Raw genomic sequence first — 18,221 nt, forward strand, 5'->3', positions numbered from 1 at the left:
GCCACGAGATAGACTCGCTTCTTGTATGAGGATAGTATCCAGAAATTCTATAAGAAAACATATGCAAGTCCACTGGAGATCCTCAAACTCTTCCGACATATGTTTTCTGGGCCTCCGAATGTTTTTTGACTATTTTATAACTTTGTCATATGTATTTTAGAATGTGATGCTAATCAATAATATTTCGGCAGTAAAACTGAATTGTATGTATTTGGCATCCTTTTGTTGGCATATCTAGCTACATCTAGATTGTATATATTTGACACCATTCTGTAAGCATATTCGACGATAGATCTGATCTGCGTTTGATGTATTAGGTGTTGGAATTAATTCGTAGCGTTTTTTAATGAAAGAATGTTATTTATTTCACATGAGCATTAAAAAATACATTAATGAAAGTACTTCCCATCACTTGTAAAACGCTACGAATTAATTCCAACACCTAATAGATTTGTTTTATGTTGCTATTACTAAATCTGCTCTTTGATATTGATTTAAATTTGACTTCTAAGAATATGTTTTTCAGATATGATTTACATTGCAAGCCTATTGTAGATACAGTAGACTCTGGTTTTGGTATTTAATTCCATTAGAATTTAGTGAATTAGGGAACAAAATGTTTATTGGGTATAAGGAAATACTATAGTATACATAATATATATACTGTAGTATTTTCCTAGTTTTACATATGCGATCTTTTCAAGGTCCACTTGATGTCACAAATGCTTTTAAGCATTTTTTGATTGATTAATTAATAAAATTCTTTCTTCCGATTGGTCAGTCAAAAGTTTTAAAGCATTTGTAGTAGAAATCATAGTTTTGAACGTGTATTGGAGATATAAGTACTTAATATATTCGTATTTCATCGGTGTAATTTTTAATACACAGGTACACTGATACTGAAATATACAAATATATGTGTATCGAAATACATGGTTTAAAAGGCATGTATATTCGTGTATTTCAGTATACGATTACACATGCATTGAAATATACTGGTACATGTGTAATACATTCATATTTTGTTTTGTGTGATTATTAATGTATAACAAAATATTCGCATATTTATGCTGTACTTAAATGCGGATATCTTGTTATACATTAATAATCACATGAAATAAAATATGAATACGTTTCACATGTACCCCATAGAAATACATGGCTATATGTTTCAAATTGTATATTTCGATACTCGTGTATGTCAGTACCGAATATCCGTGTATTTAAAATTACACGGACTAAAAAACACGAATATATTAATTACACATGTAATTAGATACGTGTATTTAGATATACGTGAAAAAGAAATCACTAATTTGTAGCGCTAAACGGACACCCTCGATAGGGGTAGTATTTCTTGAGTTACTTTAGTTTTTCGTATGCGTTTCTTTTCAATAATAGGAGCCCAAGGATCGAACCTGAATTTTTCGTTTCCTGAATTTTCTGAGCAAGCGTCCTCGCATTAAACGTCGATTGATTATCTTTGATCAGTTATCATTGAAAAATTATTGCAATCAGAACATTTTTGTATTAGGATTTTTTTTACTTTACTTTATCTTTAGAATATGCTATGAAAGTATTGTATGGTGATTATGAGACTTTATATAGTACAAATACAACATAAATATTATCATAAATTACACAACTTGCTTCTTTATTTTTTATATATTTTAGGATTCATCACTAAATATGCGTCACAGATTACATTTCAAATATTATAAGTATAAAAAATATAGTTGCAAATTTGCAAAATTTAGATCCCTCAGATTTTTCCTTTTAAATATTTTCTAAAACAAAAAGAAAACTATGTGTAGACATATTAAGAGATTATATTATCATTAAGAAAGAGAGAAAGAGATTACTTACTTTCTTCATTTAGTTTATCAAAGATATTAGATAATCTGAACTTAAACAAATTATTAATACCTATTAAGGATAAATTGGGGAATAATCTTTCGAATATTATTAGTTCTGCATTAGTTTCATCGCACACGTTAAAGCTTCCTTAAATTTATCTTCAGATGCTCTACGAATTATTTCATTGATTGATGAGCTTAAGTACAAGACTATGAATATGGACAAAAATCTGCCGAATACCTAATTGACTTAAATATTTATTGAATGTTATCCATGTAAATATCACAAAGTAGATAAATGTCAAAGACATCTGTTATAGATATTCGCGTATTATCTAAATATTTATATCATCTAAGTGACCCTATAACTTTATCTGCTAAAAGGATAAAATGCTTATGATTCAAGTAGTAATTCAAGTAGTAGATACAGTTATTCGAACTACATAATATGAAATTTCTAAGTATATGTGCAATAGACATTTGTGTAAACTCATTGCAAATTCATTAGATATACATGTTTAGTAAGTATTATGATATACAAATGAAATTAATGTTTGCAATGAAATTTAATAAAATTATATCTTTTTAAATTAAATTAAATTAAATTATCGTCAAAGAATTAATCTGTCTTCCCAAAAAATTTTTAGTTGACTACAATATAAGATGTTAATAACTATTATACAATTAATTTATTTATCTCTTATGTGTCGTCAAGTTTGTGTTTTTAAATATTGTTTAAAGTAATAATGTTACTAATAAAAAAGTTATCTATCTAATTATAGCTATTAAATGGCTAAGTTTAAGAACAAGTTTAAAAAAAATTTTACTATACAAATAGGAAAGAAGAGAAAAAAGAAATAAACTACGTGGAAAAATAGCGTGAAATGTAACACGTGCTTGAGAAAAAAAACAACAAATGCATTACGCAGTTGTATTTATACAAACAACATACGGGACAGTTATCGCTAATGTTTCTCATATATTACCTGTAATGTTTAAGGTCAATATAAAAAGCAGCAGTACAGTTAGTCATGATTTCAGTAAAGAATTAACTATTGGAAAGCTTGTCTCCAGAAATTGCAGGCAAGAGAAGGAGAACAAACGGTAAAGAAAAAGAGAAAGGGGAAAGAAAATAAGAATGCTGATCGTTTTCGTTTTTTCTGTTAGCTAGAAGTATCAGTTTCTGTGAGATAGTGCGACAATATGGATAAAGACACGAGCGACATGAAGCCAAACCCCAAAGAGACCGCAAATGTCTTCAGTGTTCTATTCTTCTGGTTCGTCAAGATTCAATATATTCAATAAAAGAAAGGAAAAAAAGAAAGAAAGAACAAAATATGCAAGACATTGTTTCTTACAAAAAATCTAAATTTTTATAAAACAGAAGAGATTCCGAAAAATTAGAAATTTTTTTTTCTTAAAAAGTGAGATTTCTTTAAAAAAAATTTTTTTTATAAGCAAAATGATATTTCTCCAAAAATGATAAATGAAGAAGACTTTCACTTGTATTACGTTAGCTATTTTTAATCACAATGTACAATACATTTTACGGTTTACTTTAAGAAAATGAAAAAGCACATTTTCTTGCTATTCAAAAACAACGTGTAACTTACGTCGAGTCATCCTCTTATCTATTTTTTTTTTACATATCAGTTGCCATTTGCAGTAATTAAAAAATTAACTATGTCTTTGTATAACTGAGCCACATTAAGTTATTATTTATATTATTAATATGTACGTGCACGTATATTATCAAATATAAGAGGAAATTTATTAATTTTTTCTTAGACTACAAAAACAATCATGGTTTTTCTAATCATTCACTGTTAAAATAAATTTACAATGGAAAATACATCTATAAGGTGTTCGTAAAGTATCTACTTAGCCTTTGATTTTCTTGAATTATATATAATTATGTTGATGCTAAAAGAAGAAATAATTATTTCGTGATATTTTAACGTACTTACAATTCACGGCTAAAAATTTATGTAATTTATGCAAAATATATATTTAAATATATATCTGCAATCTTCGAGTTTGCGAGTATTATATATTTCTCATTATTAATAAAAAGAAAAGGAAAAAGATAGCTTCAGGACAGACTTTATATCGTAATATAAAGAAGTATACCAATGTAAAATCTATATAAATTACTTTTAATGCGTACAGGTGGATGCGAGAACTATTTATGATAAGCTTCAAGCGTAATTTGGAGGAATCCGACATTTATCGACCAATCAAGGCAGACGAATCTGAAAAATTGACCGATCATCTTGAGAAGTGAGTATTGTTCACGTTGATGTCAACAAACATACATAAGTAAATGCATATTATAGTGACGCTCGTAATAATTAAAGTTCTCACTTTCGCTATAATGGAATAATAAACGAATCTTAACAATTGTTTTAAAAACACAAGTGCAATTTATATTATGTGCATATATCGTATAATTTTGATACTTATTCTATTTTGCGTCATCATTATTTTACATTATCTATTCTTTGAACCCTTTAAAATGAGAACGCAGCAAAATACGAAGAAAGAAAAATTAAAAAGTAAAATTAATAATTTAATACTCGCTTTTCTAAAATCCTAATGCATTTTTTTCGTCCAGATACTGGAATCTCGAGCTGGATAAACTAAAGAATTTGGAATATGTCGTGGGAAAAAATGGGCAGAAGGTGCCGCTGAAAAAGGAGTCTCGTCCAAAATTGTACAAGGCGGTCTACAAAACCTTTTGGTTGCCATATTTCATAATCGGAATCTGCTCATTTATCCAAGTATACTTTAAAAAGAGATACCTACCATGCGGTATTAATATTTACGAAATTTAGATTAAATGTGTTTATGTGAAAAGAAGTGTAAGATATTTCCACTAAGAGAAAGAAATAATAATAGAAAAATTTATTCTGTTAGACATTAATTCTTTGTTGGATTTAGAGATGCATCAGAGATTCGGAAAGAATTGCCAGAAATTAGATATCCAGCAATCTTTTTCTGATGCATCCCTATATATAATTAGATTAGATTAGTTAATACTTATGAAGAAGAAAAAAATTGATCTGAATTAATCTGAGATTTCTCTATCTCTCCCTTTCTCTCTCCTTTTTGCTTGCTCTTCTCAGATTTATTAAATTTATAAATTTATTTGGAGGGAGAGGGGAGAATTAAATTTCAACTTTTCCCTTTTAGTGTAGCGTAGTACGCGTAATGGTACCAATCTTGCAAAGTTGGATCATCAAGTACTTCATTAGTGATCCTAACGCAGAACATAAAATCTCAACGAACGAAGTGATAGTCTACATCATCTTCCTGGTCATTACCAATGCCATCGGCATTATGTTGTTACACCACACAATCATGCAATCGTTACATGTTGGTATGAGGATACGTGTCGCTTGCAGTTCTCTTCTCTATCGGAAGGTAATAATGTGAATTAACTAGTGAACAGAGTTGGAAACGTTACCCTAAAAAAATAACGCGTTACCGTTACAGTAGTTACTTTTTATTAAAAAAAATAACTTGTTACCTTTATCACTAGTTATTCGTTATAAAAAGTAACGTTACTTGAAAAAGTAACGAATAGTTACTTTTCGAGAAATTGTTGAATTTAATTCCCTCACATACGATATAAAATTAATTTTATTCAACGAGGTTTTACACAACGACCGAATCTGGCAAAAACAATCAAACATCGTTAGGAACTAAACTCACTAATTACCGAATTTAAATTAAATATGGCTCTTAAACATTAATTATTAAAAATGTATTTTAAGATTCACTTCCAGTACCGAAAAATAATATATAAAATAATATATGTAATGTGAATTACAGATTTTCAATACTGATAGTGATTATTAGAATGCAGTCTAAAATATAAAATATAAAATATTTTTTAAGAAATAAAAATGAGAAAGTGAACATTTTGTAATTGTATTTGCAACTAATAATCTTTATAGATAATACAATGTTAAATTGTAAATATATATTTGTATACTTACCAGCATTAAAAAAATTTTTTAATATTTCATTTATTGTTATAACAACGACACAACTTGGGTGGTTAGAAATATTCTAAACTTCTAGAGATATAAACTTCTAGAGATATAAAAGCAAAATATCTTTAAGCGTCAGCGGTCGAAATATAATCCAATCCAACCCATCCAATAAAAATTAAAGTAACGATAAAAGTAAAATCATTATCATTACTGCAAAAATATAATCTTACCGTTAGTAGCGTTACAGACAGAAAAAAGTAACGATCGTTACCAAAAACGTAGTAAACAAACAACGTTACAAGTAATGTATTACTTCCCAACTCTGTTTGTGAATCCATGCACTTGTTCAATTAAACCCTTCCTAGAAAGAGAAAACAGTTTCTTTCTAGTTGGAAAAAGTTTACTTCGTATTAACTTATTAAGTAATAATTGTATACTCCTTTTAAAAGGAATTGTTGAATCAATATGCAATATTTATTTAAGATAACATTGGACTCACATCGATGTGTAATTACGGATTCAATTTTAAAATTATTTGATGAAGTGATCAATTTTAATGTTCGATTTTAATTGTAATTAATTAAGAAATTATTTGACAAGTTTTCTTTAGTGCAAAAAATTTATTTAGTGCTTAAAGAAATAGTGCATCGCATTGAGTTTGTTATCTTGCACGTTTATCATTATCAGTTGTTTGCATACGCTTATTACACGTTCGATAAAAAGTCACTTTTCTTTTTCTCTGAAGTACAATGTATATCCCGAAAATTTTTTCTTGGTGAACACAATGCCACAAAAATTTGTGTAATTAGAATTTTGGGTAAATTGAGATGAAATGGGCAAAATATGACATTTTTTACTGTTTATCTTTTATAGCAAAACAAAATCTTGTTTCTAATAAATAAAGTTTATCGGGTCTAAAAGTACAATTCAAGAGTTTTCAAATAAATTTTAGGATATGAACGAATCATTTATTCATTAAGTTATAATTGTTTCCGTAGACATAATTTCAAAACAACTCTTTATTTTATTGTAAAAAATTATATTTGTATAATTGTATTTGTATAGTCACTTGTATATATGAATATTATTTAACATCAAGACTCACTTTGATTAAAAATAATTTGCTTCTATTTTATAAATGTTTGTGTTAAAACACTTATCAGCTCATTTTACTTAATATTGTTTACTATAAAAAATGTTAAAATTACAAAAAAAATGTTATTTTTTGCTCATTTTATCCCCACATTGACACAAAATCTTGACAAACTATGCAAATTCTATCAACAACATTGTGTTCAGCGCAAAAGATCTTCGGAATATATATTATAATATATTTCAGAAAGTATTGCTGAACAAAGTTATTGTTCTAGAATTTCATGTAGAATAATGTGGAATTTAACACATTCTAAATATAAAATAACAAGTCATCATAAAAATAACTTGAATTTTTTTATTTCTATAATTGCTTAGAGCATTCGGAGCAAAATTTGTAATGTATATATACATACATACATATATATATTAAATATTTAATTTTTATACTCAAGTATTATTAATGATCTACAAATTCATATTATACTTTTTATAATACATAATAGCACTGTTCTTTTTATTTGTTTTGTAAATTGCAGGGTAAAATGTGAACAAACCAATTATTCGCAAGTAATTTCTCATCTTTAAACTTCAAACTGTTCCAATCTAAAATTTTTGAAGTTTTAATTTCTATAGCAATTTCCAGACATTTGTTTTCGTAATATTATTATATTATTTATATTATAATACGCAATATTATTTGTAATTGTAATATTAATTTCAAAATGACAAATGTATCATTACTTTATCCTAATATCTCCCTCATTATAGGCATGACTTTCAATGACTATCAATAACACGTTTGCTAATATTCATCGCGGAATGACGTGTCTTTCGAGTGATCTTATCTCTTTTAAAATATAGCAGCTCGGTAAAAAAATTCTTGTACATAATTATATATAAACGGTTATACATGATTAATTTATATATAATTTACAAAAGGTAGTATAAAAGAAGTATATGAAAGAAGTATATGATAATATATGCGTGTGACAATGTGCGCGCGCGCGCGTGTCTCACAATCAGAGATGTTATAAATGGTTGATTACAAAATGAATGATTCTAATATATATTAAACTGCTTTATTCAGTTTTTTTTTAATTTTCATAGAGTTTTGCGTATCTTTTTTATAAAAATCAATCAAGAAAAATTCATGTTGCTTGTATGTATTGATGAATATATGGATGGAGCGAAAGAAAAAGTGAAAAGATCTATTACTCAATTTATTATTTTCAACACTATTGTATTATTATGGTTAAACACAGCAGCCATGAACCAAACCGGTACCGGGACAGATCATGAATCTTCTCAGCAATGATGTCATTCGCTTCGATCAATTAACAATGTACCTGAATTACATATGAATCATGCCTTTTATGGTAATTCTTTATTTCGTGAAAGTATTCGTATACCGCGGTAATTAAACAGCACTTTGATCATATTCTTGAAAAAAGTTACTTAAATTTATTAATCTCTTTTGTAGATTCTTGATAAATATAAATTTTAATATTTGTAGTATAATTCGTAGAAAATTATCGATTATATATACATATAAGCTATTATCGATTATATATACATATAAGCTATTTCTATACATTTTACAACTTCGTGAGTTAGTTTAAACTATAAAAACGTAGGATCTTTTCTTTTCATTTGTTTCGAACTTGCTCTTAAATAATTGTCTATTCAAGCTGACCGGGTTTTATTTTTATTTGCAGACCGCGATCATAGGAACAATAATGTGGCAAAAAGTCAGTATCTCGAGTTTTGTCAGCATCAGGACGTTGTTAATCATTGTCCTTTCAGGACAAGGGACTTTGAGCTTCTTGAATTTCAAACTCAGAACTATGATTGCGCCACTGACCGACCGAAGAATGCAACTGATGAGCGAACTTATAGCTGGGATACAGGTATCCTCAAGAAGTTGAATTATTTTATTCTTAAACGATATAGAAGATGAATAAAGATATAATATTAACATCCAAGTACCATTTATAAAAAAATTTTATGAAACTAATATATGAAATGATAATTCTCGGTTCAGGTGGTGAAGATGTACGCCTGGGAGAAACCATTCAGCCAGATTGTGTCAGTAATCAGAAAGTTGGAGATCAAGCAAATCAAATTCTCGTCGTATGTGCGCGCCGCATATTTGGCCATCATAGTATTCACTGAACGATTGACCGTCTATTTCACCCTGATAACGTTCGTCTTAATGGGAAATAATTTGACTGCCGATGTGACCTATGAAATGTCGACATACTTTAACATACTTTAATTAGTCGTCGCGTCGTATTTTCCGCAAGGGCTAATACTGCTGGGTGAATCAATAGTGTCATTCAATCGATTAGAGGTAAATTATCATGTTATTTTCTAATTTATGATGAACTTAAATCTACAATCATTCTTATATCTTTATTGTCATGTACTTATTGAAGTAAGCTTAATTTTTACAGGATTTTTTGCTGATGGACGAAGTGAATACGAGACGCTTCTCAGAAATCACGCCGCAGTTGCAGTTTAAATCTCAGAAACCAAAGGAAGAATCTAATGAGAATCTAGAGAATCAAATAGACATCTCGAGAAGTGGGAGTATCGTTCCGTCCGAACATCAAAGATTATCTGATCTTCCGGTATACATAAAGCTTCAGCGGGTTTCCGCCAATTGGATCAGTGGCCAATTGCCGCCGACTTTATGCAATATCAACTTAACTATCAAGCCAGGTCAATTGTGTGCTGTAGTCGGTGCAGTAGGCTCTGGCAAATCGTCTATATTACATCTACTATTGAAGAAATTAAATCCCGGCGCAGGTTCCATAATCTTTACTCAGGGCTCCTCGAAGTATAATTTTTCGGACAATTTATCCACTGGATACTTCACGAACAATCCGAATTTGCGTATCTCCTATGCCAGTCAAGAACTCTGGCTTTTCGGTGGTACTGTAAGGGACAATATATTGTTTGGCCAGTCCTACGACAAGGCTAGATATATGCAGGTAATTTTCATGGTCCAAAATAATTGTCCAAAATATTGTACAGTGTTTATATATTCCTGCACGTTAGTATCAAGAATTTTTATGTGTAATTAGTAATTCTTATAATTACATCTTTTGAATCTTACGCATCAATTATTAAACATGAATTACATCTTTGTGACCGAATATAAAAGAAGATATATTTTAGCAAGTGTTATGAATTTTTCTGAATCTTTAATCTATATATGTGATTCCATTCAGATAAAAGAAAAATGTCTAATATTTCCTAATTTTGAAATTTTTAACATTCTTTAAAGTTTCTTTTTGATCAATTGGCAAATGTTTCAGGTAGCAAATGTGTGCGCCTTGACGAAGGATTTCCGACAGTTTCCACAGGGAGACATGACCTTGGTCGGCGATAGAAGTGTATGTCAGGAGGCCAAAGAGCACGAATCAATCTCGCGAGGGCGGTTTATAGACAAGCGGATATCTATTTGCTCGACGATCCCTTGAGCGCGGTGGATACTCGTGTTGCTAGGCATCTCTATGGGAAGTGCATTACCGAATATCTCCACGGCAAGACGAGGATACTTGTCACACATCAACTGCAATTCCTTAAAAGGGCGGACCACATCATCGTACTGGATCGAGTAACAGAATATTCTTTAGTTATCATTATTAAATTAAAAAATTTTTAATTTTAAAAGTTTATTTTTTAATTTGTTTTAAAAGTAAAGAATTTAGATATAATAATGACAAAAGCAAATTTAATTATTGCTGAATGAATAATTTTTATATTTTTTCTTATTGTTATGAAGATAGACATTATTTTATTAATAATACATAAAAATTCGATAATTTTATAATTAAAATTGATAAACAATAAGATTTTTTTTAATAAAAAATGAAAAGAAACTTTTAAATTTTACATTTAATTTATATGTAATTTACTTATAATTAATTAAAAGATGAAATTTAAATATCTTTTAAATTAAATATGATTTTGTTTTCTAAGGGTTTCGTGAAAATGCAAGGAAATTATAACGAATTAGTACAATCAAATAAAGATTTCATTGAGATGTTGGACAGTTTGAACCAAGCGCAGAGAAAAGAGGAAGAAAACATGAGAAGAGCTTCGGAAATGTCTAAGAGAATCACAATAACGAAACGAATATCAAGATTATTGATTACAAGTTCCATCGCTATAAGATGATCACTCATTATTACAATATAATAAAAAAATATAGAAACTGAAAAAAGAAAATATTTTACATTATTTTTGTTTAATAAAAATAGATAACACAAAAAGAAATGTAAAATAAAAATAGAAAAACATAAATAAAAATAATAATACAAAATAATTTAAAAAAATATCAGTATTTTCGCGCATTAAAGATTTCTAATATATCTTCACTAATTATTATCAATTAATAAAGCGCGGAAGTTTTTAAATTAAGATTAAAAAAAGTTAAGTAGTTTTCAAATATTTACAAATTTTCTTAGCATTATTTTCTTCATTTTTAAATAATTTAAACTAAATTAACTTCATCAGATTGCATCTATTATGAGAGATAAATTCAAGTAATAAGATATTATTTTGCCATCGTGCAGCACTCAGACATTGATGATTCGGATTATGTGGAGAACATCCCGGAAGCTGAGATGACGGCGCACGGTCGAGTAGCCGGCAGAGTGTACAAAGAATATCTGCATAATGGTGGTAATAATTTCATCCTATTTGTACTGCTGATGATCTTCATTATCAGTCAGGTCGCCACTACCGGGAATGATTACTGGTTATCATACTGGAGTACTTTGGAGGATGTAAGACGTATTGAAAATACTAGTGATGTCAAACAATTTGCGAACATGTACAACGATAGTTTTCTTGGATCGATCTTCACGTTGAACCCGGACGGCCTGCTGAGCACTGTGGACATATATGTATACACATTCTGCATCATCGCCTGCATCGCTACCACGCTGTTTCGCAGCTTTCTTTACATGAAGATCTCTATGAACTCGAGTATTAATCTTCACAACATCATGTTCTTCAAACTGCTGCAGGCGCGTATGTCCTTCTTCCACAACAATTTTTCCGGTGAGTAATAGTTACGAAATATGATAGTCGTCTTAACTACTTTATAGAGACTTCATAAAAATTATTTTATATGACAATTTTTAAAAATATTTTTCAGGTAATTTTTAGAATATTTCATAATTTTTATATAATCTTAAAATTTTTTAGAAAGATTTTTTTAATTTTTAAATGAATTGAGACTTTTTAGAAGTGTTGAGAAAGTTTGTAACTTTTCTAAATTTCTTTATAGATAGATGTAAATTCTGAAATAGAATTTACAAGATTTCTTATTTTATTATTCCAAAAAAAAAACTTAAAAATGAAGAAGTTAAAATATTTCTTTTAAAGAAATTCTTAGAAATTTAAAATATAAGAATTGTTAAAGTATTATTAGAATCTTTTTGAAGAGTTTTCAAAACGTTCATTCCGGATACATAAAACAAATATTTTTGTCAAATGTGATATTATTAAGTTGTAATGATCACTATCCATAAAAAAGTAAAGCATAACGATGATGTAAATCTTTTTTTGCACATATTCATGTTACCAAAGATTACAAATTATCGATTAAAATTGATTAATTTTATTTTGAAATATTATAATATATTTATGTAACTTATGCCAATTGTATTAATTGAAAGCCATTCTAATTATAAGCTTGAAATAAGCCACGATGTGGCTCTTAATTTGTTTAGAAAATTTACGAGCATTTTCATTCTAATAAATTATCGAACTTACATCGATTTCGATTCCCAGACTTGTAATTTCTTTTCTCGATTCTTCCAGACAATTAATGATTTTTGTATTCCAGGAAGAATTTTAAACAGATTTTCGAAGGATATGGGCATCATGGATGAGTGGCTGCCCAAACTGATGTTGGAGGCAATCCAAGGGTTTTGCGTAGTATGTGGCATAATGATCATGGAAGCGATAATAAATCAGTGGATGTTGATATTGATAGCCATACTAGCCGTCTTGTTTTTCTTCGGTGCGAAATCCTATATGAAGATTGGTCAAGACCTCAAACGTCTCGAAGGCGTAAGTAAGTATATTAGAGCAAGTAACACGTTATTAGAAAAGTGCGGTGTATATTACATCCTGAGGTCTAAATTCGTGGACTCCTGCCAAAGAATTCGTATTTTTAAGTTCTTACATTTCCCCGAATTTAATAAATTCTTCAGAAGTTTTTTTGAATATGTTTTTGCGTTTTCAGTGAAGAGTCCCATATTCTCATACATAAATGCCACTTTGAATGGTTTGCCGACGATCAGAAGCAGCGGCATTGAAATCGAGAAATTAATGCGAAAACGATTCGATGAGTTGCAAGATCGTCACAGCGGCACGTGGTATCTCTTTTTAACATGCGCTGTAACCTTTGCTGTCGTTGCGGATTTAATAATGTGCCTGTTCCTCACCTTCATTTGCTTTTCTCTAATACCAATGAATGAGACTGGTAAATTATATTATATCTAATTAATTAATAGGTTCTTAATTAAGGAGAGTTAAATTTTTTTTCTAAAGATTTCATAAAAATGCAAAAGGCTACAACTTAAAAAAATTAATTAGTAGAATTAAATAAACTTTATGTTTCAATTCTTATTTCAGCGTGTGATTCTTTTTCTCAATCATTAGACTATTGCAAATTCTCTTTGTTCTTTATACTACAGGCAATGTAACCGGCAGCAAAGCAGGTCTAGCAATATCGCAGTCATTGATCCTTATCGTTTGTCTACAATACACCATAAAACAGTTTAGCGAGTCACTATCATTGATGACCTCCGTGGAAAGGATTCTTCAGTACACGAACATTCCTAAGGAAGAACCTATTACCTCGGACAATCCACCACCACCTACATGGCCATCCCAAGGACAATTGATCTTGAAGGATGTCAACATGAAATATCATATGGATGATCCACCAGTCTTGAAGGTATCAAATAAACGACTGTTCATTCTTACAAACATTATTTGTGTTTTATCACGTAATCGGGCTTTACAGAATCTAAACGTATCCATCGAGCCTGGCTGGAAAGTTGGGGTGGTTGGACGAACTGGCGCCGGCAAGTCCTCCTTGATCTCGGCACTTTTCCGCTTGTTCAATGAAGGTCTAGAAGGCGAGATCAAAATTGATGGTCGGGACACAAGCACGGTGGGCCTCAGTGAACTGCGCTGCAACTCCATTATACCACAGGAACCTGTGCTCTTTTCCGAGAGTCTACGTTACAATCTGGATCCGTTTAATCAGTACGATGACTTGAAGCTGTGGGAGGTGTTGCGGCAAGTCGAGCTGAGTGATGTCACACTGGACCACGATATCTTCTCTGGCGGTCATAACTTCAGCGTCGGTCAGAGGCAACTTATATGCCTGGCCAGAGCCATCTTGAGAAACAATCGCTTGCTCGTTCTCGATGAAGCCACAGCCAATATTGATTCGCAGTGAGTCTTTACGATTCTTTAGGATTGTATTTAATATAAATATTATTTAGAGAAGACAATAAATTTTTGATTGATTAATTATATATCAATAAATTCTTCAGCAAATGAAGTCACAGTAATCGCAACAAAGTCATGATGATATGCAAATATTTACCTTGTCACGGGTGTGATACGACAGTAAAATCATTGTACTGTACGAATATCCGCTTTGTAGGTGTGATATCATACAGATTAATTAACAGTTATTTATTTATGACATAAACAGATCAAGATATGATGTGGTGTAGCTTTTGATGATTTTATAGTAATATCACAAGTTATGATGTGACTTTTGAGAATTTATTATAATATGAACGTGACTTTATTTGTTATGAGGTATAGCAATAAATTACCATACGTAAATAATTCAACTTTCTATTATTAAGTTGCTACTTTTTGCGAATGATTGCGAATAATATAAAATATTTTCACAGTATGTTACAAGGGTACATCAAGTTACAATCGGGTACGATAAACATTCGTTTTATAATAAATTCGAGATTAATAGAAAGCAAATCTTTTCAAATTAAATCAGATTGGTAGACATATCCATTAAAATCGTATATATTTTGTATCTATAATTTGCAATGTACGAGAGAGAGAGAGAGAGAGAGAGAGAGAGAGAGAGAGAGAGATATTTCTAAATTTTATATGTTATAAATTTGCATCCCTCAATTTAAAATTCTATTTCTAGCACGGATGCTTTAATTCAGGATACAATAAGGAGCAGTTTTAAAGAATGCACCGTTATCACGATTGCACATCGTTTGAATACGATTATAGATAGCAATCGGATCATCGTGATGGAGAATGGTTCTATCGTGGTAGGTTTTTCGTTTTAATAATTAAAGTGTGAATGGGTTAAGAAGAATATTAATTTTGTAAGACAAAATTAAGAAATATAATTTTTTATATAACTGTCTAAAATGGTTGCTTATAATAATTTTGATTAATAGCATGATCAGTTCAATCTCCGAAATGTTTAGAATAAAACTCATTCTAAAAAATTTCATTCTTTAAGATTGAATATTGGGATGTTCTTATTCAAGACCAACTTAATTTTTACTCTTTAGAGAGAAAATTTATTTCAAATTATTCAGAGAGTTTAAAATCGATTTAGCAATATACTTTTTCTTGAAAATTCAATGTTACGTATGCAAAGAATAATCAAGCTTTTTTTGGAAAATTTTGTAATATCCTGGAGGACAGTTTTTATATGCATTTGATAATTAAAATTGTCATGTCAATAGGAATTTGGTTGTCCATATGAGCTGTTACACGACAAACCAAATGGTTACTTTTCACAAATGGTGGAAAAGACGGGCAATCAGATGGCGCAAAGTCTTTTAGAACAGGCGAAGAAGGCTTGCCAGAAGAATAATGATCATTGTGAATTGAACTTGTCGGCGCAAAATACTGAGTGTGAGAGCGACTCCACGCTTACAGAACAGACCGCTTTATAGATTTTCTACTTTTAAAAATCTTATACTAAATATATATATACTATATATTGTATATAAAGTTATATATATATATATATATATATATATATATATATACAACGATTCATAAAACTGATCAACCCGTGCTATTAGAAATTTTATTTTAAAAATTCGTGAATTAAAATATCTATAGCAAATTAACATCATATTTGTTTGATTATGTATTATTAATATTAAAAAGTCATTTTCGTCTATGCCTTCTTTGAATCAGTTAGTTATATTATGTATTATATTTGTTTCTTTCCTATGAGTCATTGTATGTAATTTTATAGTATATATGTATATTTATACATGTTCTCTTATGCCAATTAGTACATGATCAAATTTACGAAAAAAAGGAAGAGTAAAACAAGAAAGAGAATCATAAAAAAACATAAATCGAGGATAAGATATAACTTTATGTTTAGTATTATTTGCTAACTTCTAATAACTTCAGTTTTTCTTTACTGCCCCATAATTATAACGCAAATATGTCGCATTTACTGTAAAGACGGATTAGGATTAAATATGTTATTTTTTCGATTATTCTTGTCAGCGTACCACAAAATAAAATATGATAAATACTTATCTCTTATATATATATAATACTGATCGCATAAAATGCAAGCAACGCGAACAGACCTACTATTGTGCTAAAGTTCTGTTCCCTACTATTGTGCTAAAGTTCTGTCCTCATCAACTTTCATTTTCAAATTTTAAATATCATATTGGCTTTATGTTTAATTTAGTTCTTGCTGGATTTGAATATTTTCATGTTTACATACAATTTATTATTTTTTATGCAATGTATTTTAATACCGAATTATAGAATACAAAAAAAGAATTATAATGTACAAAGAATAATATAATAAAATGTAATACAACATAAAATAGAATTAAATCCTTTTATTAGGTGTTGGAATTAATTCGTAGCGTTTTACAAGTGATGGGAAGTACTTTCATTAATGTATTTTTTAATGCTCATGTGAAATAAATAACATTCTTTCATTAAAAAACGCTACGAATTAATTCCAACACCTAATATATAAAATATAAAATACATAAATTGCTTATACATGTTTATAACATTTTGTTTAGAAAAAATATCTTACAAAATACAAATAATAACATAAAATTAGTATATGATTCAAGAAAATCTGAATTCTGACTCAACAATAAGAATCATTACATTTTCATTTAGTAAATGTTTCAATAATACAATGTTTATTATTGAACAAATGCTTTAATTCTGTACCTTCTAATGTAGAAATAAAAATTGCTAAATTTCAAGACATTTGAAACCAAACATTCAAATAAGTTAATTTAATGAAATTTGTGTTAAAGTACGCGTCTGCAAAAATGGAATTACAAAGTAACGTCTTTTTTATTGCCATAAGTATGTTCGGTAAAAAGGGACAGACTATAACATTGTAAGTAACAAATACGTTTTTGGTGCAGAACATTTTTCACAATTTAATCAGCAATCTAGTGAAAAGAGAATACTTGGCTGAGTTCTTAGCTTGTTGAGAGTTAAACCCGTGTGACAACCAGAAATTCCAAAACTTTGATTTCCTCTAATATAATGGTAATATTATTTTATACATTTAGGGAAAGATCGTCGATACCGCCATACCATTTTGTTTTTAGACAATATTTCTTAATTAAACAAAAGATAACAATAAACTTTAAATACATAAATAAACTAAAAAGTGTTTTCAATCAAATAATATAAGCAGTTTTTATAATATTATTTGTAATTTTGCAATAATCAATTTTTTTCGTAAGATAAGCAAAAATAAGCATTCGATAAAATAATCTCCAAAACTGATATAGTAGACAGTAATATAATATATACCACATATTCCTATTCTTTTTTTTAATAGAAACTATCTGTATAAAATACCTACATGTAAATGTATATAAAATTTTCCAGATTCTTTTCACTTCGATGTAAAACATTTTTGCTAAATTATATGTGTAATTACTTTATGCTGTTATGCCAGATGTAAATATGCATCGCGATAGTTTCCTAAATGCTATATGTACCATTGTTCCGGAATAGTTATTTGGCATTATAAAGCAACATTACGAAAATTAAGTTAACTCATGTTTAACAGACAGATGTGCCGGTTTACATTGCACTCTGATTTTATATTTATTAAATCGTATTAAAAAAACTAAGAGAGAAAAAATAACATAAATAAAAATAATTTAGGAAATTATAATTTCAAACGATGTAATATTATTAATAATACAATCACTAT

General features: G+C 29.1%; 1 pseudogene across 1 annotated transcript; it reads left to right on the top strand.

Moving 5' to 3' along the window:
- Positions 1–1,921: 1,921 nt before the first annotated feature.
- Positions 1,922–16,849, top strand: LOC105153313 (ATP-binding cassette sub-family C member 4-like; annotated as a pseudogene). Its single transcript, XR_015548062.1, has 18 exons — positions 1,922–2,960; positions 3,024–3,133; positions 4,026–4,136; positions 4,471–4,636; positions 5,049–5,286; positions 8,200–8,325; positions 8,665–8,856; positions 8,991–9,299; positions 9,403–9,942; positions 10,270–10,571; positions 10,937–11,122; positions 11,533–12,022; positions 12,813–13,043; positions 13,215–13,454; positions 13,669–13,931; positions 14,001–14,437; positions 15,171–15,300; positions 15,727–16,849. The product of XR_015548062.1 is annotated as an ATP-binding cassette sub-family C member 4-like (transcript).
- The last annotated feature ends 1,372 nt before the right edge of the window (positions 16,850–18,221 follow it).

Source organism: Acromyrmex echinatior, chromosome 17, assembly GCF_024713525.1.
Source record: "Acromyrmex echinatior isolate Ae372 chromosome 17, ASM2471352v2, whole genome shotgun sequence".
Taxonomy (NCBI): Eukaryota; Metazoa; Arthropoda; class Insecta; order Hymenoptera; family Formicidae; genus Acromyrmex; species Acromyrmex echinatior.